Here is a 26,749-nt window from a genome sequence, read left to right as displayed (position 1 = left end):
TTAGGTCTTTACCCCTTTTTTCCCCTTACCAATAAACATAATTTATTACTCTCCCTATTATATTCAGAGACAGATTTAAAACTCAATTTAAATTTTGAGTTGATGAACAAATGGTGTTGATTGATAGAAAATACAAATTGGTTTCCTAAGGGACAATTTAAAAATAATATAGTCTTCAGTAGCCTAGAAAATTTACATCAACTTTTTCATTGCTCTAGATTTATTCCCAAGAAGTAACTTAGCCTTCAGAAGGAAAATGACTCAATGATAATTTCAGTATAACAACTATAAAATACCTCTCCCCATTCTGAGGAAAATTTGTTCAACCTTCTGATCATAGATATTTATTGTTTTTAAGCTTTGATAATAATGAGGATGCATTCCTCTGCACAAGGACATTTTGTATAAAAAGGAATATTAAAGTATAACACGTTTGGGTTTTGTAATGCTCAGTTAGAACTCTGAGTGTTCTGAAACCCTGTAATCAAATTCTACACCACCACAGTAGCGTGGCGTAATCATTAAGTATAACCAAGACCTCAGGGGTGGTCGCTCTGGATGAATCATTCAGGGGTCACTGCACTGGAATACCTGAAACGACTTCTAACACCACCCTGAACTCACCTCTCCACGTAAGTCAGGCATATTCAGAACTTTTATTTTCTTAACTTCATATGTTCCAGAGAGGAATGAAACATGATAATTGAAATCAGTTGCAAACTAAGGCACAGAACATTATAATTTGTTTACTATTGATCTGCTTATGCAGATGGCCATGTTTGGGATCAATTTATAATGTAGTAGCCAAATTGATCATCCCAATAATCATTAAAAACACTGTAGATAGATAGGCAGGTAGGTAGGTAGACAATGTGCCTAAATACTTCTAGTAACACTCAAGAAAAAAAGGATAGAAAAATTACCTTTCGTAGTTAAAATTTACATTTTGGAAAATTGCATTTTATTGATTAAGGACTGGCTTGTTTTTTGCTAAGAGTTCAGGCTTATAAATATATTTAATTCCATAGCAGAAACTATACATTTCTCTAGATTATACATTGCATGGAAAAGTTTTTTTTCAAAGGCTAAATGTGCTCATCAAACTTCTTAATGGTTAGAAAATACTAGTAAAGGAAATGTGTTTTTAATATTTTTGGATGTTCCCAAGAAGCAAAGACCCTTTGACTTCTCATTTCCAGTTTCTTAGAAAGAAAAATTGGAGTCAATTCTTTCCAGAAATCAGGGATCGCTATTTTTAGCTTCTGCTGATTAAGACCACGTTATCTCAATAGGAAGAATGTGGACTGTGTGTACCTTTTACTCCTTCAGAGTACTTATGAGGTTTCCACGATGCAGATGCAGACAGGGTATAATCTTGAGTAGATGCGTGCACAGTAAATCACCTTCATTTAAGTTCACTGAGGAACATTGTTGAGTCAAGCTGGGTCAACTTTTCTTTGAATTGTGCTTTTATTTCGTGCTTTTTAAGGGAAATATAGATAAAGTCTTGTGTCATGAACATTTCTTTTGGCTGACATGGATCTTTGAAATTTGTTCAAGAAGCAAGAGTAAGACAGAGAAAGAGGCTAGTTAAGTCCAAAATAAATAAATAAAATAGGAAATCATAACCTACATTGGTTAAAGAAAAGATGTTGACATCATAATGTAAGCAGATGAGCTGTAGGGAGTGAGAAACAAATAAGGCAGGTGGGTGCTGAAGAGTGGGAAGGAGAGTGATGGTTAGACTCAAATCAAGAGCTTTGTAGAAATGGGAGGTGGAAGGGATAGAAGCAGAGGAAAATCTCCTTATAGGGAAAGGATCAAAAGCATAAATATGCCAAACATGGGAAGCAGAGAAGTTACCATTAGTAAAATGTTGATGTGTGAAAATATGGTAAGAGAGACTAGGAAGAATAAAAATTATCTGGTTGCACATTCAGAACTACATTTGGCAATTTATGCCTATGACAGTAGAGAATTTTATTTTTTTAAAAAAACATCTGTTGTATAGATTTAAATGACAAGATAGAATCACAGGGAATGAGAAAACCCCAGACTTTTGAAAGACAAGGCAAAGCAGACTGTTGCTTTCTCCGAATCAAGGTAGGTTGTGTTCAGGGAGAAAGAACCACCGTAAGAGAGGACAGCTGAGTCAGAAAGAGAAAGACAGGTAAGAACCAAAGCACTTTGAGGGAACAGTACCTGGATTCTCTACATCTGTTGGCTACCTTAAATCTTATTTCCTCCTTTCCTCCTGAGACCCAAATGCTCTCTCCTCTCTCTGCGGGTTCTTTAAACAATGACAACTTTAAAAGACTCCAGATGGCTTTGAAAAAACTTGAAAGTCATCCAGGGTGCACTGTGGGCCTTTGTAGACACTGCATGTGGAGCCAGTCTGAAAACTCTATAGTTTCTCTGTTTGGATTATATCTTAGGGATGAGCTGCAGTTGCCAGCACACACACACTAAATTTTAAAATTAAAATAAAGCCACCTCCAGCCCATGTGTGCTTAAAAGCAAAAAGGTAATGTTACTTCTTGCAGCCCCATTGGCCTTGGTGCTTGTCACTCTATCCCCTGCCTGGAGCTGTTGTGAGAGGAAGGCAGAGGACATAGAGATCAGTGGAGTAACTCATTCTCTACGTCTCAGATATCATCAGTTTATAACACACTCCTTCAGCGGATTTACTGTGCTTGCATAGGAAATTTAACCCAGCTTGGCTTCATTGGGAATATATTAGAAAGATTTATAGACTCAGCCAATTCTGCCTAGTTTATCCTTAGGACAGTTATATAGAAAGCCAATTTCAGGAGTGAGCTATGTTTAAATGGCTTTAGTAACAGCCAACAAGTGTAAACAGCCATGTACTTTTACAGAATGGGGAAGTTGCATAAAGCTTAATTTTAAATTCTGTTTTTCAAGGAACAAAGTGATTAAGAATTGAAGGCCAGTGTGTGTAAGTATCATATGTATTCCCTGGTTTCTTGGAAAGAAATAAACCAAAGTTTTAAAGTATCATAACGCAAGAGGCTTCAAGAATAAAATCAATTCACATGTGGGTATATGTTGTAGAAAAAGCAAAGGGCGTGTGTGTGTGTGTGTGTGTGTGTGTGTGTGACACAGAGAGAGAGAGAAAGAGGAGAGAAAGAGAAAGAGAGAAGAAATAAAATGTTTTTTGATATGTTGACTGATTTAAAACAAGATGATTTGTGCTAAAAGTATTGTTTTCAGGCTATCCAGCCCTCCCATCAGCAGACAGGTTGGCAGGGAAGAACATGTGGGTGACTGTGGAGGGAAAAGGGGTGAACAGGAAAGTCTAGGTATTACCTGAGTGTTACTTTTGACCATGCTTAAACATATGAGAAGGTATTTTATTTTTAACACCATTGCCACATCAGTATTTCCTGTCCCTCTGTCAACATGAGACAGGAGGGATGGATAAACACTTAGAGAAACTGGATCAGCTGGCAAAGTTGACCTTGCTGAACTAGCCTTACTTTGGGGTAAATTTGCAACTCCTTCTAGGATAGTAATGACAGATGTCAGGACTTTCATAATAATTCCAGTCATTTAGTTAAAAATTGCAATATCATCGTCTAGTCCTATGGAGGCTCTCTGTACTCTAACTTCAATTGTCATCAGACATCCTAGAGACAGCCATCAGGCCATCAGGGAGGTACAGCCTGCTCGTGATTGCTGCATAGTTTCCTCCAAACCCACATGCAAGAGGATTTTCAAGAAATTGAAAGTTGCTTGCAGATTCAAAGAGGGCTAAAATCACATATTGGCTATTGACAGGACACTATTATCGTTAGGAAAGTATTTAGACACAGGCAGAAATTTCCATATATAATACAGAGATAAAAATCGCCAGTAACTGGCTGTTTGAGTAACCCACTGTCTAGTGATATGTGACCCTAAGAGCAAGAGGGAAGAGCAGAAGTTGGCTGTCAGCTTTTGTGAGGCAAGAATAGTGTTTTCCTAACTTCAGTCACTCAAGTTTCAGCTTCACAATTTTTGCAATATCTAAAAACACCTGTACTTCTACTTATTAAATATTTCATTCAAACTGACTCACTTTTGCTTAAATAAGTTTGTTTTAAGCAAAACTAACTATAACAAAAATAAATCAGTGTCACTAACTGAGGCAAGAGGTGGACAAAAGACATTCCTTAAATTCTGGCTAGATATTGTCTAAGGCTCTGCCTCAGTTCTGTTCTCTTCCTGTTAAAAAAGGAAGCTAGCAGTGTCACAGGAGTGTGTTAGTGACTGTTGCTGAACTGAGACTTTCTCTTGGAAGGAATCAGGAAGATTAAGGGAAAACTAAGAGAAAAGAATGTTATTTAAGGCACAACTTCTGAATCTTATGTAAGCATCTGCACAGCAGCCACATCACCTCCCACACCCCCAAGGAGGCCTCCCACCTCTAGGCAACGGGAGGATGAAAGAGAGTGGACATGTCCAACTGAGTCCCTGCTGAAGGATGACAGGTGACTCAGCCTGGACAGATGTCACCACAGCAAATGGAAAAAGGTAGTGACTGACGACGTAATGCTGCCGCCTGAGGAAGGCATCTTTCTCTACTTTTCCAGCCTTCCTTTTTCTCAAAGGAGTTTAGGGAATTGTACTTAGGATGAGACAATAGTCAAAGATAAGGAAGCTTCTCCTTCTTTTACAAACATGTGATTGACACCTTTCCTGACCAGTAGCATTTACTATCATATATTTTACTACTTATTGCATATGTACACATAATAATAATAATAATAATAATAATAATAATAATAATAATTTTACATTTGTTTATTTGTATGCTCATTGATTAATTGATTGATTATCTCCACTACTAGAATCTAAGCCTAGCATGTAGGTATCTTGGTCTGTTTTGTTCATAGCTATATATAGTATCTGGCATATAGTAGGTGCTAAATACATATTTATTTAGTGAATATGAAAGAACAAAAGAACTTCCCTTCAGAAAGAAGTTAGATGGAGACAACTGTACTTGAACTACAATAAAAATGCAAAAAAAGAGAAAGGAGTGAGATAATAAAAATGAAATTTCAGTCACCTATACACATTGATGTTTGTAAGGGTCGGTTAAACTATATTTGATATAATATATGATCCAATGTGAAAGATGTGCACTTGTTGCCTGAAAAAACAAAAATTTGGCATAGAGTTTGAGAAGATTTTTTTAAGGATGAAAATATGGATCTGATATTTTTATTCTGTCACAGACTTGTAAGAGAAGCTTAGCAGCAAGTCTTCTACCAGTATCCTTGTCTTTGTCATATGTCACAGTAACAATATTCTGAATCTTCTACAATGAAATGATAAAGTCAGTCTACCCACCAGCAATAGAACGCTGCTTACCTGTGTGCCTAAGCAGAGCATGGACCCTTTTTGAAGCTGAACTGAGAGAAGAGGTGGGAAGAGAGCATTTCTTAATGCAGGATCCACAAGGTGCAATGCACAGACTATGACTCTGTGGAGTAATAGTGGGTATATAAAAAGAAAAAGTGAAGCCAAGGAGAAACGGTAGTCAAACTAGCTGGAGATAATGCTGGGTTCAACAGTCAAGCAACCTATTTACTGCATTGATAGGCTGATGTGCCCAAGTGCATTTCATGAAGAGTCACACCTTGCCCATCCGCTCACCCAAGGATTCACCTACATAACTGACGACCCACTGGGCTCACTCTGGAAGCCTTGATGCATCTCTGTGGATGGCTGGGGAACCCTTCCAGATGGCTTTCCTGGCCCAAAACAGATTCCTGGCTCTTTCTGAGCAAAGGCATAGAGGCAAAGAGAGCAGTCAAGGCTGTGTCTCCATTCACGAATAGGCTCAGCCAACACCATCTCCCTGCAAGGACAGACATTTTGTGTAAGAAGTGCAGGCTACTGTTGCCTGATAAATGACTGATGGAGGGGAAGGAGTAATGAACCATGTTCCAAGCCCTACCTTTCCATGACCTTCAGCGGATATTGACACTTTCTGGATCCCAGGTTCCCTCTTTGTAAACAGAGGGAGTTAGGTTAAGCTGTTTTTGAAGTTCCTTTGGGTGTCTGTGCCATCCCTCATGGTTGTTCTATTCTAAAGGACAAGCAGATAAGACACAGGTGAGGGAAGAATAGCTAATGATTTGAAGCTTGCAAGTTACTGGCTGCATAATGATTTTCATACCTAGGTTGCAAAGCCTTTAAAAAGCCACCTTCTCTAATGAGTCTTTAAATGGACATCTATGGACAAAATTCAAACACCTATGAATTATGTGCCCAGCAGGTAAGGGCAGAGCCCCATGGTACTTATTTATGGTGTTTTAATTTTTGTGGTCATTATTTGTCTCTTTAGCAAGAACCCAAGTTAAGTTTTAATTCTTCTCATTTTAGTGTTACTTGAAATGGCATCCTTGATCTAGAGCCAAGAGGATTCTTGAATTTTAAATTGAAGCTCCTAGTGACTCAGACTTTAATTTGACACACTTCTTGGCACAGACTATTGATAATTAGTCCATCAAACATTAAGGAACTATATACCCTCAAGCCCTCAAAATAAATATGACAACAGTGATGGGGAAAATGTAATTTTTATGATAATTCCCTTAAAGTTACCCAAATACAGGAATAGAAGTTTGTGGTGCTTTTCTCTACGTCATCTGCTTCTGGCTTTCTAACCTGAGTCTCCCTATGGTTCAAACTACAATGTTCCAAGAAAGTGAGGGTGTCATGCAAGGTGGGATAGAATTGGAATTTGGAGCTCTGGGTACTAGTTCTACATTTACCACTAGTTAATGAGATATTACTTGCCTGTGCCTCAGCTTTCTGGTATAAAATAAAGGTGTTAGAATACAACATCTGAGACATCTCTTCCTGTTTAAAAAAAAAAGCATTTATTTTTATATTCTGTGTATGAGATTGGGATGGGAAGGGAAGAGTCAGTTAAATATCCACGGGGAGACAGGGAGTGAGTGGGAAGAAGGTGGTTTAGGTGGGTTTACACTCAGCTCTTTCCCGGTGAGTTCTGAGCAGGAAAGCAAGAGCAAGGACCTGGGAAGGGCCTTCCAGATGATAGGAGCTTTCCTCTCCTTAAACTAGGTCAAGGAGCGTTACTTGTATGGTCATTATTTGTACCTTACCCCTAGTTTACATTTTCTTTTTTATCTAGTAACTACTTAGTACTCAGTACACATTAAAGCCTAATTAAAAATTTATAAATATAAATAGTAAAAGTGACCTCTAAAAAAGAAAAAAAAATGAAGCACGCCTTACCTTTATGATGAACATGAATATTTTTTAGTTTTTTTCTATAGCTTTTACCACCATTGCGACTTTTTCTTCCTGATCCCTCATGAAATCAGTGGCTGCTGCCTACCTATCAAGCTCCATCTCCCATCTCTCTTCCCCCAGCCCTCCTCATGGCAATATCACATTCTCCATAGGTCCACAAATATGTTGTACTTCCCAGCACATGTACTCTGCCTAGAATGCCTCCCCCAGCCTGCTCAGAGAATTTCTACCTCTTCTTTCAGTTTCATCTCAAGAGCTTCTGTGAAGCTTTCTCCATCTTCCCCTGGCAGACGCTGGTGCCCCTTCACCCTCATTGAATATGCATTGTGTGCCTCTGCATTGAAGCAGTTGTATATTATACTCATTTACATATATGACTCCTGCTGGACTGAAAACTCCTTGAGGGCAGAGTTTGAATTTTAGTGTTCTCGATCGACCTGAGTTTCCATCTATCCACATTCATCTGTCTGTTCTATTTATTCTCTCTCTCCTCTCTTCATGTATACTTTAGTAGTATGGCCAGTAACTGAAAAGTGGTCATAAAGACATGGAACATAGAACAACTTTAGTGCAAAAGAAAGGGATGGCATGGAGGAGCTGAGCAATAGGTAGGAAGGGTCTTGTATAAGCAGAGGTGAAATAAATTTGATGGGGTTTTTTGTTTGCTTTGTTTTTTAAATTCAATATATTGGGGTGACATTGCTTAATAAAATTATATAGGTTTCAGGTGTACAGTTCTATAATACATCATCTGTACATTATATGGTGTGTTTAACACCCAGGGCAAGTTTCTTTCTGTTAACATTTATCCCCCATTTACCCTCTACCCTCTTCTACCTACCCCGCCTGTACTTTTCCTCTGATAATCACTGTACTGTTCCCTGTCTATGAGTTTTGGGGTTTTTTGCTTATCTCTTCACCTTTTCACCCAGTGCCCCCAAGCCCAGACCTCTCTGACAGTTGTCAGTTTGTTCTCTGTATCTATCAGTCTGTTTCTATCTTGTTTATTACTTTATTTTGTTCATTAGATTCCACGTGTAAGTGAAATTATATGGTATTTGTCTTTCTCTGACTGACTTATTTCACTTAACATAATATTCTTCAGGTCCATCCTTGCTGTTGCAAAAGATAAGATTTCCTTCTTCTTTACAGCTGAGTAGTATTCCATTGTGTACGTGTACCACGCATCTGCTGATGGGCACTTGTACTGCTTCCACGTCTTGGCTGTTGTAAGTAATGACGCCATGGACATAGGGATGCACATAGTCTTTCAAATTAGTGCTTCAGGGTTCTTCAAATATATTCCCAGAAGTAAAATTGCTGGGTCATAAGGCAGTTACTTTTTAATTTTGTGAGGTAACTCCATACTCTTTTCCACAGTAGCTGCACCAGTCTGCATTCCCACCAACAACACATGAGGGTTCCCTTTTCTCCACATCTTCGCCAATGCTTGTTGTTTGTGGATTTATCGATGATAGCCATTCTGACAAGTGTGAGGCAATATCTCATTGTAGTTTTAATTTGCATTTCTCTTAAGATTAGTGATATTGAGCATCTTTTCATATGTCTATTGGCCATCTGTATGTCCTCTTTTGAGAAGGGTCTGTTCTAGTCCTTTGCTGATTTTTTAATTGGATGGTTTATGCTTTTGGTGTTGAGTTGTACATATTCTTTATAAATTTCAGATATTAATCACTTATTTATATATATCATTGGCAAATATGTTCTCCTATTCTGTGGGTTTACTTTGTTGGTGGTTTCCTTTGCTTGCTATGCAAAAACTTTTTAGTTTGATGTAGTCCCATTTGTTTATCTTTTCTTTTGTTTCACTTGTCTCAGGAGGTATATCCAAAAAGTATTACTACAAGAAATGTCTGAGATTTTACTACCTGTTTTCTTCTGAGAGTTTTAAAGGTTTTGAGTCTTACATTTAAGTCTTTGATCCATTTTGAGTTTATTCTTGTGTATAGTGTACAAAAGTGTTCTAGCTTAATTTCTGTGCACGTATCTGTCCAATTTTCCTAACACCTTTTATTGACTAGACTGTCTTTACCCTATTGTATGTTCTTGCCTCCTTTGTCAAATATTAATTAACCATAAAGGCATGGGTTTACTTCTGTACTCTATTCTGTTCCACTGATGTATATGTCTGTTTTTGGTCTTTTGCCAGTACCGTGTTTTTTGTTTTTTTTTATTACTATGGCCTTGTAATATGGTTTGATGTCAGGTAGCATGATTCCTCCAACTTTGTTTTTCTTTCTTTTTTTTTTTTTTTTTTTTTCTGTGTTGTTTTTGTCTATATTTTAATTTATTTCTTTATCAGTGAGTCTGACCACCTCTTCATATATTTCTTAGCCATTCTGTTTTTTCCTTTTTTTTTTCTTTCTTTTTTTTTTTAAATTTATTTATTGTTATTTAATTACAGTTGTATGCCTTTTCCCCCATCCCCTCACCCCACCCCAGGTGAACCCACTTCCCTCCCCCCTCTCCACCCTCCCCCTTGGATTTGTTCATGTGTCCTTTATAGTAGTTTCTGTAATCCCCTCTACCCACTGTCTCCGCCCCCACCCCCCACCCCCGCCCTTGCTATTGTTACATTGTTCTTAACTTCAATGTCTCTGGTTATATTTTGTTTGCTTTTTCCTTCTATTGCTTATGTTCCAGTTAAAGGTGAGATCATATGGTATTTGTCCCTCACTTCCTGGCTTGTTTCACTTAGCATAATGCTCTCCAGTTTCATCCATGCTGTTGCAAAGGGTATAAGCTCCTTCTTTCTCTCTGCTGCGTAGAATTCCATTGTGTAAATATACCATAGTTTTTGGATCCACTCGTTTGCTGATGGGCACTTCGGTTGCTTCCAGTATTTGGCTATTGTAAATTGTGCTGCTATGAACATTGGGGTGCACAGATTCTTTTGGATTGGTGTTTCAGTGTTCTTAGGGTATAATCCCAGCAGCGGAATTACTGGGTCAAAGGGCAGTTCCATTTTTAGTTTTCTGAGGAAATTCCATATTGTTTTCCACAGTGGCCTCACCAGTCTGCATTCCCACCAACAGTGCACGAGGGTTCCCTTTTCTCCGCATCCTCTCCAACATTTGTTTGTGGATTTGTTTATGTTGGCCATTCTGACTGGTGTGAGATGATACCTCATTGTGGTTTTAATTTGCATCTCTCTGATGGCTAGTGATGCTGAGCATCTTTTCATATGTCTCTGGGCCTTCTGTATGTCTTCCTTGGAGAAGTGTCTGTTCAAGTCCTTTGCCCATTTTTTAATTGGGTTGTTTGTCTTCCTGGAGTGGAGTCGTGTGAGTTCTTTATATATTTTGGAGATCAGGCCCTTGTCTGAGGTATCATTGGCAAATATGCTTTCCCATATTGTTGGTTCTCTTTGTAATTTGGTGCTGTTTTCTTTAGCCATGCAGATAAAGCTTTTTATTTTGATGAGGTCCCATTTGTTTATTCTTTCCTTTATGTCCCTTGCTTTAGGGGATGTGTCTGTGAGGATGTTGCTGCGTGGAATGTCTGAGATTTTCCTGCCAATGTTTTCCTCAAGGACTTTTATGGTGTTACGGCTTATATTTAAGTCTTTTATCCATCTTGAGTTTATTTTCGTGTATGGCGTAAGTTGGTGATCGAGTTTCATTTTTTTGCACGTAGCTGTCCAGATCTCCCAACACCATCTGTTGAAGAGACTGTTTTTGCTCCATTTTATGCTCCTGCCTCCTTTGTCAAATATTAATTGATCGTATAGATTTGAGTTTATTTCTGGGCTCTCTATTCTGTTCCATTGGTCTATGAGCCTGTTTTTATGCCAGTACCAGGCTGTTTTGATTACTGTGGCCTTGTAATACAGTTTGATATCAGGTATTGTGATACCTCCTGCTTTGTCCTTCTTTCTCAAAATTGCTGCTGCTATTCGAGGTCGTTTATGGTTCCATATGAATTTCTGCAATGTTTGTTCTATATCTGTGAAATATGTCATGGGTACTCTAATAGGGATTGCATTGAATCTATAAATTGCTTTGGGTAGTATGGCCATTTTGATGATGTTAATTCTTCCAATCCATGAACATGGTACATGCTTCCATTTGTTTGTATCTTCCTTAATTTCTTTCTTCAGTGTTGTGTAGTTTTCTGAGTACAGGTCTTTTACCTCCTTGGTTAGGTTTATTCCTAGGTACTTTATTTTTCTTGTTGCTATATCGAATGGGATTTTTTTCCTGATTTGTGTTTCTGCAGTTTCGTTGTTGTTGTACAGGAATGCCTTTGATTTCTGGGTATTGACTCTGTATCCAGCTATTTTGCCAAATTCATTTATTAGGTCGAGTAGTTTTTGAGTGGAGTCTATAGGGTTTTCCATGTACACTATCATGTCGTCTGCAAACAGTGACAGTTTCATTTCCTCCTTTCCAATTTGGATGCCTTTTATTGCTTTTTCTTGTCTGATTGCTGTGGCTAGGACTTCCAATACTATGTTGAATAGGAGTGGTGAGAGAGGGCATCCTTGTCTTGTTCCTGATCTTAGTGGGAAAGCTCTAAGTTTTTGTCCATTGAATGTGATGTTGGCTGTAGGTCTCTCATATATGGCCTTAATTATGTTGAGGACTGCTCCCTTTATTCCCACTTTGCTGAGTGTTTTTATCAGAAATGGGTGCTGTATCTTATCGAACGCTTTTTCCGCATCTATTGATATGATCATGTGATTTTTGTCTTTGCTGTTGTTGATGTGATGTATTATGTTTATTGATTTGCGAATATTGTACCATCCTTGCATCCCTGGGATGAATCCCACTTGGTCATGGTGGATGATCTTTTTAATATATTGCTGGATGCGGTTTGCTAATATTTTGTTGAGAATTTTAGCATCTATGTTCATCAGCGATATTGGCCTGAAGTTTTCTTTCTTCGTTGTGTCTTTATCTGGTTTTGGGATTAGGATGATGTTGGCTTCATAAAAAGAGTTTGGGAGTCTTCCATCAGTTTGGATTTTTTCGAATAGTCTGTGAAGGATAGGGGTTAGTTCTTCCTTAAATGCTTTGTAGAAATCTCCTGTGAAACCATCTGGTCCAGGGCTTTTGTGTGATGGGAGTTTCTTGATGACTGCTTCAATTTCCTTTGCTGATATTGGTCTGTTCAGGTTTTCTGCTTCTTCTTCATTCAGTTTTGGAAGATTATATTTTTCTAGAAATGTGTCCATTTCATCTAGGTTTTCAAATTTCTTAGCATATAGGTCTTCATAGTAATTTCTTACGATCCTTTGTATTTCTGTGGTATCAGTTGTAATCTCTCCACTTTCATTTCTAATTCTGTTTATTTGGATCCTCTCTCTTTTCTTCTTGATAAGCCTACTTAAAGGCTTGTCGATTTTGTTTATCTTTTCAAAGAACCAGCTTCTGGATTCATTGATCCTTACAATTGTGCTTTTAGTCTCTATGTCATTTAGTTCTGCTCTGATCTTGGTTATTTCCTTCCTTCTGCTTGCTCTGGGCTGTCTTTGTTGTTGTTCCTCCAGTTCTTGTAGGCGTAGGGTTAGGTTGTTTGTGTGAACTGTTTCTAACTTCTTAAGGTAGGCCTGTATTGCTATGAACTTCCCTCTCAGGACTGCCTTTGCTGTGTCCCATAGGTTTTGGGTTGTTGTGAGTTCGTTTTCATTTGTTTCCAGGAAGTTTTTGATTTCTTCCCTAATCTCGTTCTTGACCCATTCATTGTTTAATAGCATGCTATTCAGTCTCCATGCTTTTGAGTGTTTTGGGTTTTTACCCTTGGCGTTGGTTTCTAGTTTCAGACCCTTGTGGTCAGAGAAGATGCTTGATATGATTTCAATTTTCTTGAATTTGTTGAGGGTTGCTTTGTGTCCTATCATGTGGTCTATCTTTGAAAAAGTTCCATGGACACTTGAAAAGAATGTGTATTTTGCTTCTTTGGGATGAAAAGCTCTGTATATATCAGTTAAGTCCATTTCCTCTAGGGTATTGTTAAGTGACACAATATCTTTGTTAATCTTTTGTTTGGAAGACCTGTCCATTTTTGATAGTGGGGTGTTAAAATCCCCTACTATAATTGTGTTGCTGTCAATATCTTTCTTGAAATCCTCCAAGATTTTCTTTATGTATTTGGGTGCTCCTATGTTGGGTGCATATATATTTATAATGTTTATGTCTTCTTGGTGGATTCTTCCTTTGAGTATTATGAAGTGACCTTCTGGGTCTCTCTTTATGGCCCTTCTTTGGAAGTCTATTTTGTCTGATATGAGTATTGCTACCCCTGCTTTTTTTTCCTGTCCGTTTGCTTGGAAAATTTGTTTCCAGCCCTTCACTTTCAGTCTGTGTAAGTCTTTTGTCCTGAGATGGGTTTCTTGTAGGCAGCATATGTGTGGGTCATGTTTTCTTATCCATTCAGCTGTTCTATGTCTTTTGATTGGAGCATTTAATCCATTTACATTTAAGGTTATTATCGATAGGTAGTTATTCATTGCCATTATTTCCTACCTGTGTTCCTCTGTCTTTCTCTTTTCCTTCCTTTCCTTAAAGCAGTCCCTTTAGCATCTCTTGTAGAGCTGGTTTGGTGGAGCTGTATTCTTTTAGACTTCTTTTGTCTGGGAAGCTCTTTATTTGGTCTTCTATCTTGATTGAGAGCCTTGCTGGGTAAAGTAGTCTTGGTTGGAGGCCTCTGGTTCTCATTACTTGGAATATTTTTTGCCATTCTCTTCTGGCTTGGAGCGTTTCCATTGAGAAGTCAGTTGCTAACCTTATTGGGGCTCCCTTGTATGTTACTTCCTTTTTCTCCCTTGCTGCCTTTAAGATCCTCTCTTTGTCTTGGAAATTTGCCATTTTAATTATGATGTGTCTTGCAGTGGGTCTCTTTGGGTTCCTCTTGTTTGGGACTCTCTGTGATTCCTGGATTTGGGTGACTTTTTCTCTCCTCAGATTAGGGAAATTTTCCATCATTACTTTTTCAAACAGGTTTTCTATCCCTTGCTCTTCTTCTTCTCCTTCTGGTATTCCTATTATACGGATATTGTTACGTTTCATGTTGTCCTGCATTTCCCTTATTGCCTCTTCATTCTTTCTGAGCCTCTTTTCCTTTTCTTGCTCCTTCTGGGTGTTTTTTTCTACTTTATCCTCCAGCTCGCTGATCCGATCCTCTGCTTCATCAAGTCTGCTTTTAATTCCTTCTACTGTGTTCTTCAATTCAGAAATTGTATTCTTCATTTCCTCTTGGCTCTTGTTGATATTTTGTATTTCCTTTTTCATGTTGATATAGTTTGCAGTGAGTTCATTGTAGTTTCCTTGTAGTTTCTGGTAGTTCTCTTTGAGCTCAGAAAGCTCAGTGAGCTTCCTGATGACCATTGCTTTGAACTCAGTATCTGATAGTTGACTTGCCTCTTTTTCGGTTAGTATTCTTTCTGAGACTTCCTCCTTTCCTTTCATTTGGGAATTGTTTCTTTGTCTTCCCATTGTTTGTGAGGCTCTTCTTGTTGGCCTCTGCTTCTTAAATTGCTTTGTTCTGAATCCCTGGGTTTATGATATGAACTTCTATGGTAGAATGCCAATGGGATTCGGTGGTGCTGTCTCCTTACTCTCCTGTGCTCACTGGTCTTGAGCTGACGTTTATGTGTTTAACACGGTCTAACTCTAGTCTTTTCAGCACTCCAGGTTTTGTTGTCGCACCGTCAGATCTTTCAATGTCCTCTATCTTTGGTCTCTAATCTTCGTATATGCTGGAGTACTGTTGGCTGTTCGCTCTGCTCCTCAGATCAGCTAGGTATTTCCCTGGCGCTGAGGGGAAGTGGATTCCGCTCCCACCTATGTTGCCGCCATCTTCCTTCATTCTGTTTTTCTTTCTTAAATTGCAATGGCTATTCAAAGTCTTTTGTGGTTCCAGATAAATTTTTGGAATATTTGTTCTGGTTCTTTGAAATATGTCATTGGTATCTTCATGGGAACTGCATTGAATCTATAGATTACTTTGGGTGGTATGGATATTTTAATATTAATTCTTCCTATCCCTGAACATGGTGTATCCTTCCACTTATTTGTGTCTTCTTCAACTTATCTTTTCAGTGACATTTTGTTAATTGGACTTGGGCTTGACTTTAAAAATACTGTGGCAGAGGGTGTGGACAGCAAGCTTATTCACCATTATTGATTGGGGGTGACTGAGGATTTAGAAATTGCCTGGAGTTGTGACTTGGGTACTTGGGCTTTTCCTCTCACCCTCTTTTGATGCAGAAAACTTCATTTGTTGTTGCTTTTATTACACAGAATCAAGGATAAGATCATTTGCTAAGAATATGTTTAAGTCTAGATTTGTCAAGATCATTAGTTAATATCTAAAGGAGTTTAACCTTTCAAGTTTCAGGGATATATCACACACATACATACACACAAAACCCAAAATGCACCTAATCTTTTTTTGTCCAGAGGGACTTTTTTCTGTTTTTATCCCAAGCTGTGTGAAATACCTTTCTCTAACCACCTTTTACTGAGCTGTGGCTTCTTGTCTTTGCTGGGTGACCCTGCCTTCTCTGGCTCTTTAATCTGAGTGTACCATGTTCTCTAGCTGGCTTCTCTTGGGTTCTGCCCTTATGTGTTCTGGATTAAATTTTGTGCTTGTCAATCAAAAGTACAACCTTCTGATGTGGTGTGAGCTGAAAATGGGTTTTTGACATGATGCATAAATTTGGATAGCATAACATTTACTGTCCCTCTGCTCCCTGAGGACTTTGGGTACATGTCTACTGTCATAATCTCTTTAGTATCTCCGTCATCCACAGACTAGGGCACAAAAAAAGGTTTTTTATCTTTTATCCATCCAGCACCTTGCTCAGTGGGTACAAAATTTAGTGATATTATTTGTTAAGCTGTTGTCAAACTGCTGAAATATTTATTTAGCTATTTTTGTTCTGCATTTTCCCCTTTAATCACTTCATCTCCCTCTTATGGATCATAGTTATTCAGGAAATGTTAGGTTTTGACTCAGTGCCAGGAGTGAATTTTATGGGCTTATATCTTAGCTCATAGAATGCTGTTGCTGATCTACACATAAAAATTGTGTTTTCATAACTCTTACTCAGGGACATGGTGCGACTGTTCTTTTTTTTCATTTAGTATATTTACCTCTATAAATAGACTTACAAGGCTATGTAGATAAATTTGGATTTCCATTTAATGAATTTTCACAATTAACTAAATACATATGATGCCATTAGGATTATATCAATCAAGTTGGATACAATTGTGCAGTGGTAAAAAAAAAACCCCAAAATTTAACAAAGATGAGTGGTTTTAAAAAAAGGGGTTTATTTGTCACTCATGCTACACGTCTGTTTGGGTTTCCAGGGCTGTGTTTCATACTGCTTTACTTAGGTTTGCTGGATGATGGGTCCTCTACCATCTGAAGCATCACAAATCTCTACACAGAGGAAATGGTGAAGCACTCAAGTTATTAAAAGCTTCCACCAGGAAATACAACACATTACTTCAGCTTGTGTTTTATTGGCCAAATCAAGACACATGCTTTTCTCATCTCCAAAAGGGTACGATAGCTCACAAGAAACCTGGAACAGCAGCGCATCAAGACCCTTAGTCTGTAGCGATGGTGAAGGCAGTAAAGACCTGCCTATATAACCATAGGAATAATTCAAGTTTTTCTAGGGCTAGTCCAGGAGAGAAGCAAGCCAGTATATAGATTTGAGTAAGCACATAACCTTCCCTGGAACAATATATTAGGGAAATGTTCCCTTTTTCTGTGGTACAAGTTTCAAATGTATTCCTCTTCCTTTAGTTTTACATGGTCTTGCTATAAAAGTCATTGCCCAGCCTATAGCTGGACACATGTTTTAGTAGAGATTCACTGAAGGCCAACTAAACATAAACAGTGTATAAGAAGAGTTGAAACTGAGTATACAAACAAAGACTGTATTCAATGGTTGTCACATGGGTGAGGAATTACACTCATTTCATATAGAACCATAGATCAGAACCAGGACATATGGATAAAACCCCCAATGAGGAATATTTTCATTTAAGAGACGAAAGACACCTCCATGTTTTAAGATAATGGAAGTAAACAAGTACAGGCTGAATGACTGCCTATTTGAGATGTTATTGGGAAGTGGAAGCCATATTTTATAGTCTTTATTGCCTCTTTCTGCTGCTAAGTTCTATGATGGGCACCTTTTGAGATTAGTCTTGAAAGGCTACCTTTGAGGTTATATGGGTACATAAATAATGGTAGGGATAGAAATAAAAATCCACATTACTATAGGCAGTATATTAATGAAAGAAAAGAGAAGTTAGGTCACTTGAATGCCACCTATGTTGAATTGACCAAGACTTTATTCCTAGAAATAGGAAACACTTTAACTGAGTCAAAAAGTGTCCAGAACTGACAATATCCTCAGTTGTCATCTAATCTAGCTCCCCCTTTTTACAGGTGTGAAAATTGAAGCGCAGAGAGGTTGACTTGCCTAAGGCAGTGATTCTCAAAGTGTAGTTAGAGAATACTTGTCTCAGTTCCTGGGGAACTTGCTTAGTATGCAGATTTCTTACTCTAGAGCTACTAACAATAAATTACTAGAAACAAAGTCCTGAAATCTGCCTTATAACAAACGTCACAAGTGATTCTGTTCATACTGAAAAATCATTGGCCTGCATCACAATGTTCATTACTTAGAGAGTTCTGAGGAAGAGCCAAGACTCCCAATCCATCATTCCCATTATTCTAAATTGCCTGTCCTTGAAATAAAAATCTGTTCCTATCCCCTATAAACCAACTTCCAAGATTGGAAACACCCCTAGAAATGAAATCATGTAACTAGTATAAAATTGTTATTATTTACAAAATGCAAAACCATGGTTTAGAAAATAGAAACAAAGTCAGTAAAACCTGGATAAAACCCCAGGATCAGAGGGAATGATTATTTTCTGGATTACAAATTTAGAAAACCCTGAAGCAGTCCTTTCCATCCTTGACAATGGAACATAGGGGACTTGCCTCTTTAATTTTATTTATTTGTTTTTACAGAGAGGGGAAGGGAGGGAAAAAGAGAAGGAGAGACACATCAGTGCATGTTTACCTCTCACGTGACACCTACTGGGGACCTCGCCTGCAACCCAGGCATATGACCTGACTGGGAATTGAACCAGCAACCCTTTGGTTCGCAGGCAGGCACTCAATCCACTGAGCCACATCAGCCAGGGTTGCCTCTTTGATTTGGTCTAGTCAAAGGCTTTTACTTGTGAAACATTTTCTTTTTAAAGGTGTTGCTCCACTACCTTCTTCTGGTCTACACTGTTTCTTTTGCACTAGAAGTCTGCTGTTATTCTTATTTTTGACCTTCTGTAATGTCTTATTATCTTTTGGCTGAATGTTCCTTTTGCTTGTAATTTGTGGCTGTTCTTGGATCTGTGGTCTACAGATTATATCAAATTTGAAAAATTAACAGCCATTATGTTTTCAGACACGTTCTCTGTACCTCCACCCTTCTCCTCTCCTTCTGGGAGATCACTTGATGTCATCCACAGCTCATTAATGTTCTGTTAACTTTTTTTCTCTTTAAATTACATATTGGGTAGTTTCTATTGTTATCTTCACGCCTAGTAATCTTGCTTCTGGAAAATCTATTCTTAATCCCATTCAGGGAATTTTTAAAATCTCATATAGTGTATTTTTCATCTACAAGTTTGACTTGTGTCTCTTTTATATCTAACATTTCTCTTCCCATCATTCTCATACTCTTTTCTACCATCCTGAGCAAGCAACATATATTTATAATAGTAATTTTATGTTGTTGGATAGTAATGTTACCTCTTTAAAAAACTGGGTATTTTGTTAAGTATTTGGGGGTTTTGTTCTGAAATGAAGTTAAGTTTCTTGGAACAAGTTTGATCCTTGGTTTTGAGCTTTGTTAGGGTGGGCCCAGAACAGACTATCTCTCACTACTGAGGCAACACCTTTATGTCCTCCTATGTGTTCAGAAGCCTTTGGTTTCTGGGTGTTGGAAAAACAAACTAATCCCAGCTTTGTGTAAGCTGTGAAGATTATTGCTTCTACTTCTTTCTGGTGATTTCCCTTTAGACTTTGTAGTTTTCTTCCCATGCATGCTCAAAGTCATTACTCAAAGACTTGAACTTCTCTTTGTGTATAGATCCTGGTGCTCTTCCTTTCTTTGTGCAACTCTCCCATCTCTGGGACTTTGCCTTGAAAATTTTAACCCTGTACAGAACTCCAAACTCTTTCTCAACACAGGGAAACAACTACTCTGATTGAGTTCCTCTTCCCTGTTCTTCAGTATGGAAATGTCCTCAAGGTTGCGATGTGAGGCACTCACAGAGCTCACTTTCTTTGTTTCTCTCCTCCTAGGCATCGTAGCCCTATGTGGTCTATTGTCCATCATTGGAAAACTGGTTCAGTGTTCTAGTTATTTAAGGCAGAAAGGCAAGCCTGTTAGTCCATGGCTATAATCACAAGCACTCCCATTCCTATGTTTTACATGGAATGCACTAAATCCTCTCAAGGACGGTGACCCCAAAGTCTCATGCAATTAATGCATCTGGCTTGAAGTTCACCATCTCTGGGTAGAAGGCAGTTCCCTATATTATGTCTTGCTATAGTGTCTTGTGGTTGAACAATTAATAAGCTAAAAGAAAAAGTTTTACTTCCTTCTGGCCTGGCGTACTGAGAATAGAGGCACAGTAAGAGCATTGGGTCTTGAGAAAACTAAAGAAGGTTTGAACTGGTCACCATGGGCAGTGTCCTAGGGAATTATAAAAAATAATAATGACCCAGTAGTTATATAGCTGCTCTAGTCAACCTTAGAAAAGCCTTTGATTAAAATACTCAAAGAGAGAAAAAGTGGGGAAAACTGTAATAAGATAAACAATAAAAGACAATAAAAATAAAAATAAAATACTCTTAGTTGGGAGGAAAAACTATTCATTCAGAGCATATTTTATGTTAGCATAGGTGTTATTCCAAATTAGTTCTATATTTACATATGCTTTAACAGAGAAATAGAACTTTAATATCCAAATTAGTCTTTCAGTAGAGTTGAATGTTAGCTTGGTTCCAAAAGACCATTGTTTAATTCAAGCTCTTCCGCCATGCAATTTATTGCAGACACCCTTCAAGTGTCCAAAGTCAGACCATCTTTGTTTTTTGAAGGATGTAAGTTGGAAATGACACACAGTGGGTTCAAATAAATAGTGTTTACTAATGGCCTTAATCACCTTGATTCTATGAAACACTGAAATGATCCAGAGTTCAATCCAAAGTACAAGAACATTAAAATGGCTAACTAATGAGTAAAGCAAATCTTAAGTACCCAATTACCAAGGATTAAGGATGAGTCACATGGGTGGAATTACAGAGAAATGCACGTTTTTCCTATCCATTTTACACCTGATCTGGAAAGCATAATGATGCCTTTAATTGCTCCATGGTTTTCAAGACAACACATTTTCAAATCCTTCACTCTTGCTCTCAAAGCAAATTATTTTGAACTTTCAAGAGAAAAAAACTCCTTCAAGTCCAGACAGGGTTAGTGCTCTGGTTTGGAAGTGAGTTAATAATCTATTTCTATGGAATATGTTGCCCATACTAATCTAGCAAGGTCAGGAAACCTGAAGGGAGCTTAAGAAAATCTGAAAACTTGTGAAACTGAATTGGAAGTAAAATTCATTGCATTTGAACCTCAGGTCCACATGTTTCCATAATACAGTCATTGCTCACATTTATTTACTTAGTATTAAAATTGAATGAACATTGTTGGATTGCAGCTGTTTACATTTTGACAAATGACAAACAGTATGTTTTCCCTTCCAAACAGTGAAAGACATCAAATTCATACTTTAGAGGGGGGAAAAAAACCCTGAGAATGAAAGAGACTAACAGGAAGTGGGTTGGTTTACTTCAGAATTCTATTTATAAACAGACCAAATCAGATGGACCCTAAGCCAGAGGGTGGCCACATCTTGATCCCATAAACACACACATTCTAATCACCTTTAAACAACATCCTTTTAGCCTTTGTTTGGCTTTATGCATAGTAAAGTCCATCAGCTATTTATATTCCTGACAGTTGGAAATGATGGGCCAGATTTGTGGGGCTTTTTATTTTTAACAAAAATGTTGAAGTCAGTTCATCTTGCCCCAATCCTGCTGTCAAAAAGCTGTAACTACTGCAATGGCAGAGTGTTTAAAAGGCAACTGCCTTAGATTATTAGTGATCCAGTGATTTTGCTGCCTGAGAATATAAAACTAGGAAAGAAAGTATTTGAATTTCTTTATTAAAAGCAGTTTATGAAAACATGGAATTTTTTGTAAAGTGAAGGGACAAAAATACAGTATCCAAAATGTGCTGACTTTTCATGATTAAACTATTTGATTTTTGTTAAGAGAAACAAATATAGTTATTTTCTTTTGTCATTAATTATTGGAGAGGCTGGACACCTGTTTTCTAGTCATGCCAAGATTGTCACTTCTAGAAATGCCTCTTCCTCACACTAGCGGTTCTGAAAGAGCCTCCATGTTTTGACACGTGTCCTCGGATCCTGAGGCTTGAGTGGTTCAATTACCTGCCCCAGTGGAGAGTGAGCCTGAATCGGCTCCTGTCAGGTGGTAGAGTTTATAAACTGTACAACTTGGTGCAGTTGATGGCCATATCTCCTGCTCTTTGCAGAAAAGCAGACTCTGGTGAGAGAGATTAAAGTGAACATGTGGTGACAGGCTGAGCCAATACTTTATGCTTGGGACCAACTGTGTGGTGCACAGACAAACCACATTATGTCTAAATTTGGGGGCGAACATCCTACAGTTATGGAGTGTCAAATCCCATAGGTGTATTTTAAAGTCACTTCCACTTACTGTTATTTGAAAATAACTGTGATTCATTTGTAAGTCATAAATATAGAAAACCTATAAAGGGTATTATTGCTCCTTTAGCAAGCATTTATTGACCCACTATCAGTATTTAGGCTTTGTGTGAACATCAAACAACCCATAGGACAGTGTCAAGGAATTTATAATCCATCTAACAGGGGAGATAAGGGAAAAAACTTCACACCATTCAAATTTATGTATGTGATAACAGTCAATCTCTGATAGATAAAAGGATATATTACAAAGATCAAAGCGTTAGGACCTCTAAACCCCCACTCAAGATAGCACTATGAGTTCAAAGTATAAAATTCTTTTTTTCCATTCATAAACATACACAGCGATAACTGGAGGTGCTCTGAAAGACCCAGTAACTGCAATGAAATGGAATCAGCTGGGAGATGATAAGCAGAATCCTCACCCAGGTCTACCATACAGTAGGCCCACTGAATCCATAGATCTACCTAGTTATTCCATTTTCCAAATTCATAACCAGGGTGGACATACTTTGCAACTGAAAGAACCTTCACATTTATTGTTTGGCCTGTGGAAAAGAGTAGAAAAGACCAGGGTCTTTTCTTAGAAACCCTGAAAATGTCCCCCTTCCCATCCAAGACGGTAAATTTAAAAGAAAAAAACCCATCCTTGATGGGATGGCAGAATAGATGAGATATGTCTATGGCAGCACTAATACAATTTTCTGCAATATGAAAATGTTCTGTGCTTTCCAACATGATAACCACTAGACACATGTAGCTATAGAACATATGAAAGATGGCTAGTATGTCCGAGGAACTGAATTTTAATTTAATTTAAAATTAAATATCCACACATGGTTACTGGCTTCCATATTGGACAGCATAGTTCTCCAGGTCTTTTTTTCCAAGAGAGGTAACACCTCTACCAGGAACCACAACAAGAATCTTACTAGTCATAAAACTACAGATACTAACTGTCCAAGTCCCCTCCGCCATCACAACCTGGGTGATTTGGGGTTTCTCATTTTGGTGAATCACAGGCAAAGAAAGAAGCTACTATCCTGGCAGGGGTAATTGATTCTGCAAGAAGAGGTAAATTTTGCTGTTGCATAATGGGGTAGGGATTCCATTTCAGAACAAGGAGGAGGAGATCCAGTGGGTTATCTCATAGATTTCCCATGCTCAGTTTTACCTATAAGCGGGAAATTACATGAGCAGTGGAGTGACAAGCATGGTAATTAGGGATCCTCAGGGATAAAATTTGGGGTCATGTCATCAGGCAAATGACAGCCTGGCAGATATGCTGGCTAAGAAGGGATTGAGTCTGGATTTTATTGTAGAGGATGAAGACGATGAACTCTATATGCCACTGCGATCAACTGCATCAGTGAGGCAGTATTTTGTTCTACCACCTCCCCTCTTGTAAGATCTGCCCCCCTCCCATATATTGTTTCCAAGCAGCATTTTGAAGAAGCGATGACAGTACAGAGTGAACTTAAGGGATAATCAGTGGATTCCTAGTTATGTTTTATTTTCTGATCTGGATAGTGGTTACATAAGCAAAACTTCATAAAAGTTTATTAAGCTCTACTTTTAATAACTGGAAACTTTATTGCATGTATTATAGTTCAATAAAAAATGTTTTAAAATGAGAGAACTTTCACGAACTTGCCACTGCCACATCAAGCAAAGTATATACACCTGTCCTCGTTTACTCTGATTTCTCAAGCCCACATGGAACGTTCTCTAAGATAGACTGCATCCTAGGCCACAAACCAGACCCCAGAAAATTTTAAAAAGAATAGAAATCATACAAAGTATTCTCTCAGATTATAATGGAATTGAACTAGAAATTAATAACAGAAAGATAGCTGAAAAATTCCCAAATACTACACTTAAAAATTAAACAACACACTTTTAAATAACTCATGAGTCAAAGAAGTCTCAAGGGAAATTTAAAAAATATTTTGATGTAAATGAAAATTGAAATAAAATCCCTCAAAATATGTGGGATTCAGAGAAAGCAGTGCTCAGAAGAAAATTTATAGCAATTGTATGCATGCATTAGAAAAGAAGAAAGATCTATAATCAATAATCTAAACTTCTACCACAGGAAACTAGAAAAACAAGAGCAAATTAAATTCAATATGAGCAGAAGAAAAGAAATAATAAAAAGTAGAACAAAAATCAATAAAATTAAAACAGGAAATTAATAAGTAATTCAATAAAACCAAAGTTTATTATTTGAAAAGATCAATAAAATTGTTAAGCCTCTAACCGGGCTAACTAAGAAAAAAAATGGAGACAATAAAGATTACTAATATTATAAATGAAAGCGGGACTACCACTGCTGATTCCATAGGCATCAATAGGTAATAAAAGAATGTTATGAATAACTCCATGCCTGTAAGTTTGATAATCTAAATAAAATGGATAAATCCCTTGAAAGATGCAACGTATAAAACCTTAAACAGGAAGAAAGAACAAAGAGCCCAGGGCTATTACCTAACTTCAAGACTTACTTTAAAGCTATAGTAATCTAGATAGCACAGTATTGGTGAAAGAAGAGACAAATGGATCAATACAGAGCCCCAAAACAGACCCATACATTGCCAACTAATCTTCACAAAGGAACCAAGGCAATTCAATGGAGAAAGGATAGTCTCTGAAACAAATGGGACAGGAACAACCAAACATTTACCTGCAAAAAAAAAAGAAAAAAGAAAAAAATAAAAACACATACCTTACACCTTTCGCAAAAGTTAACTAAAAATTGATCATAGACCTCAGTGTAAACTGCACAACTACAAAAGTCTTAGAAGATAACATAATAGGAAACCTAGGCAACCTTGGGTTTAGTGATGACATTTTAGTTATAACACCAAAAGCATAATCCACGAGAGAAAAATTGAAAATTAGACTTCATTAAAATACAAAATTTTTGCTCTCAAAGACATTGTCAATGAAAAAATTAAAAAGACAAGCCACAGACTTGGAGAAAAGTTTTGCAAAACATACACCTAATAAAGGACTGGTATCCAAAATACACATAAACACTTAACACTCATCAGTAAAAAACTAACAACTCAAAAATGAGGAAAAGCTCTAAACAGACATCTCACCAAAGGAGATCAATAGATGGCAAGTAATATGAAAAGATAGTCAACATCATACATTATTAGGGAATTTTTAATTAAAATAACAATGAGATACCACTCTAAATCTGTTAGAGTGGCTAACATTCAAAACACCAGCAACACCAAATGTTGGCCAGGATGTCAGCCAACATTCGTTGCTGCTGGGAATGCAAAATAGTACAGCATTTTGGAAGATATTATAGCATTTTCTTATGAAACTAATATATTCTTACCATACAATCCAGCATTTATGCTCCTTGGTATTTACCAAATGAGTTAAAAACTGTATCTACACAAAAACCTCCACACAAATATTTACAGAGAATGAACCTTAATGTAAAATATGGACTTTAGTTAAGAATAATGTAGCAATAGTAGCTCATCAATTGTAATTGCACCACCCTAATGCAACATGTTAATAACAGGGGAAACTAAGAGTGTGGGTGTGGTGATGGAGTATGTGCAAACTGTACTTTCTACTCTATTTTTTTGTAACATAAAGTGTTTTTTTAAATCCTCTTAATTTCAGACAACAAATAAAATCCTCCCATGAAATTTAAAAAAATAAAGAAAACAAGAAAAGTCAATATCATTAGACACTGCAAATTAAACTGCAATGAGATACTATTATATACCAAAGTGACTAAATTTTAAAAAGCTAAAAATGCCTAGTACTGACAAGTAGCTCTCAAGACATAAATTATCTCGTATATTCACACATTGCTGGTGGGAGTGCAAATGGTACAGCTACTCTGAAAACCAGTTTGTTTCTTATAAAAATCAACACATATTACTATAATGATGCAATAATTATACTTCTATTTACCCAAGATAATTGAAAAAACATGTACAAGAATGTTTATAGTAGTTTTATTCAAATTGTCCCAAACTGGAAACAAACCAAATGTTCATCAACTAGTGAAAGGAAAAACAAATTATAGTATATTCATACAATGGAATACTACTCAACAATAAGCAGGAATGCAACAACTTGAAGGAATTTTCAAGGTATTATACTGTGTGAAAGAAGTCAGATAAAAGGCTGTTAAAAAAAAACAAGTAAAATGTAAATGAAGGGTGTGGCCACTTTGAAAAACAGCGAGTCAGTTGCTCAAGAAGGTAAATATAGAGTTTCCATGAGGCAGAAAGTCTGCTTGTAGGTATATACCAATACTAATTAAAAAATATATTCATGCAAAAACTTCCACGTAGTCTTCATAGTGGCATTAGTCAAAATAGTTAAATGTTCATCAGCTGATGAATGAATGAACAATGGTACATCCATAAAATGGGATGTTATTGAGCCACGTAAAGGAATGATGTACTGATACATATTACAACACGGAGAAACCTTTAAAACAGTATGCTAAGTGAAAGAAGCCAACAAATTGTATGATTCCATTTACAAGAAATGTCTAGAATAGAAAAATCCATAGTGACGCAAAGCAGATTAGTGGTTTCCAG

The sequence above is a fragment of the Desmodus rotundus genome, chromosome 1 (assembly GCF_022682495.2).
Source record: "Desmodus rotundus isolate HL8 chromosome 1, HLdesRot8A.1, whole genome shotgun sequence".
NCBI lineage: Eukaryota > Metazoa > Chordata > Mammalia > Chiroptera > Phyllostomidae > Desmodus > Desmodus rotundus.
The sequence above is the reverse complement of the archived record's forward strand: the minus strand, read 5'-3'. Positions refer to the sequence as shown.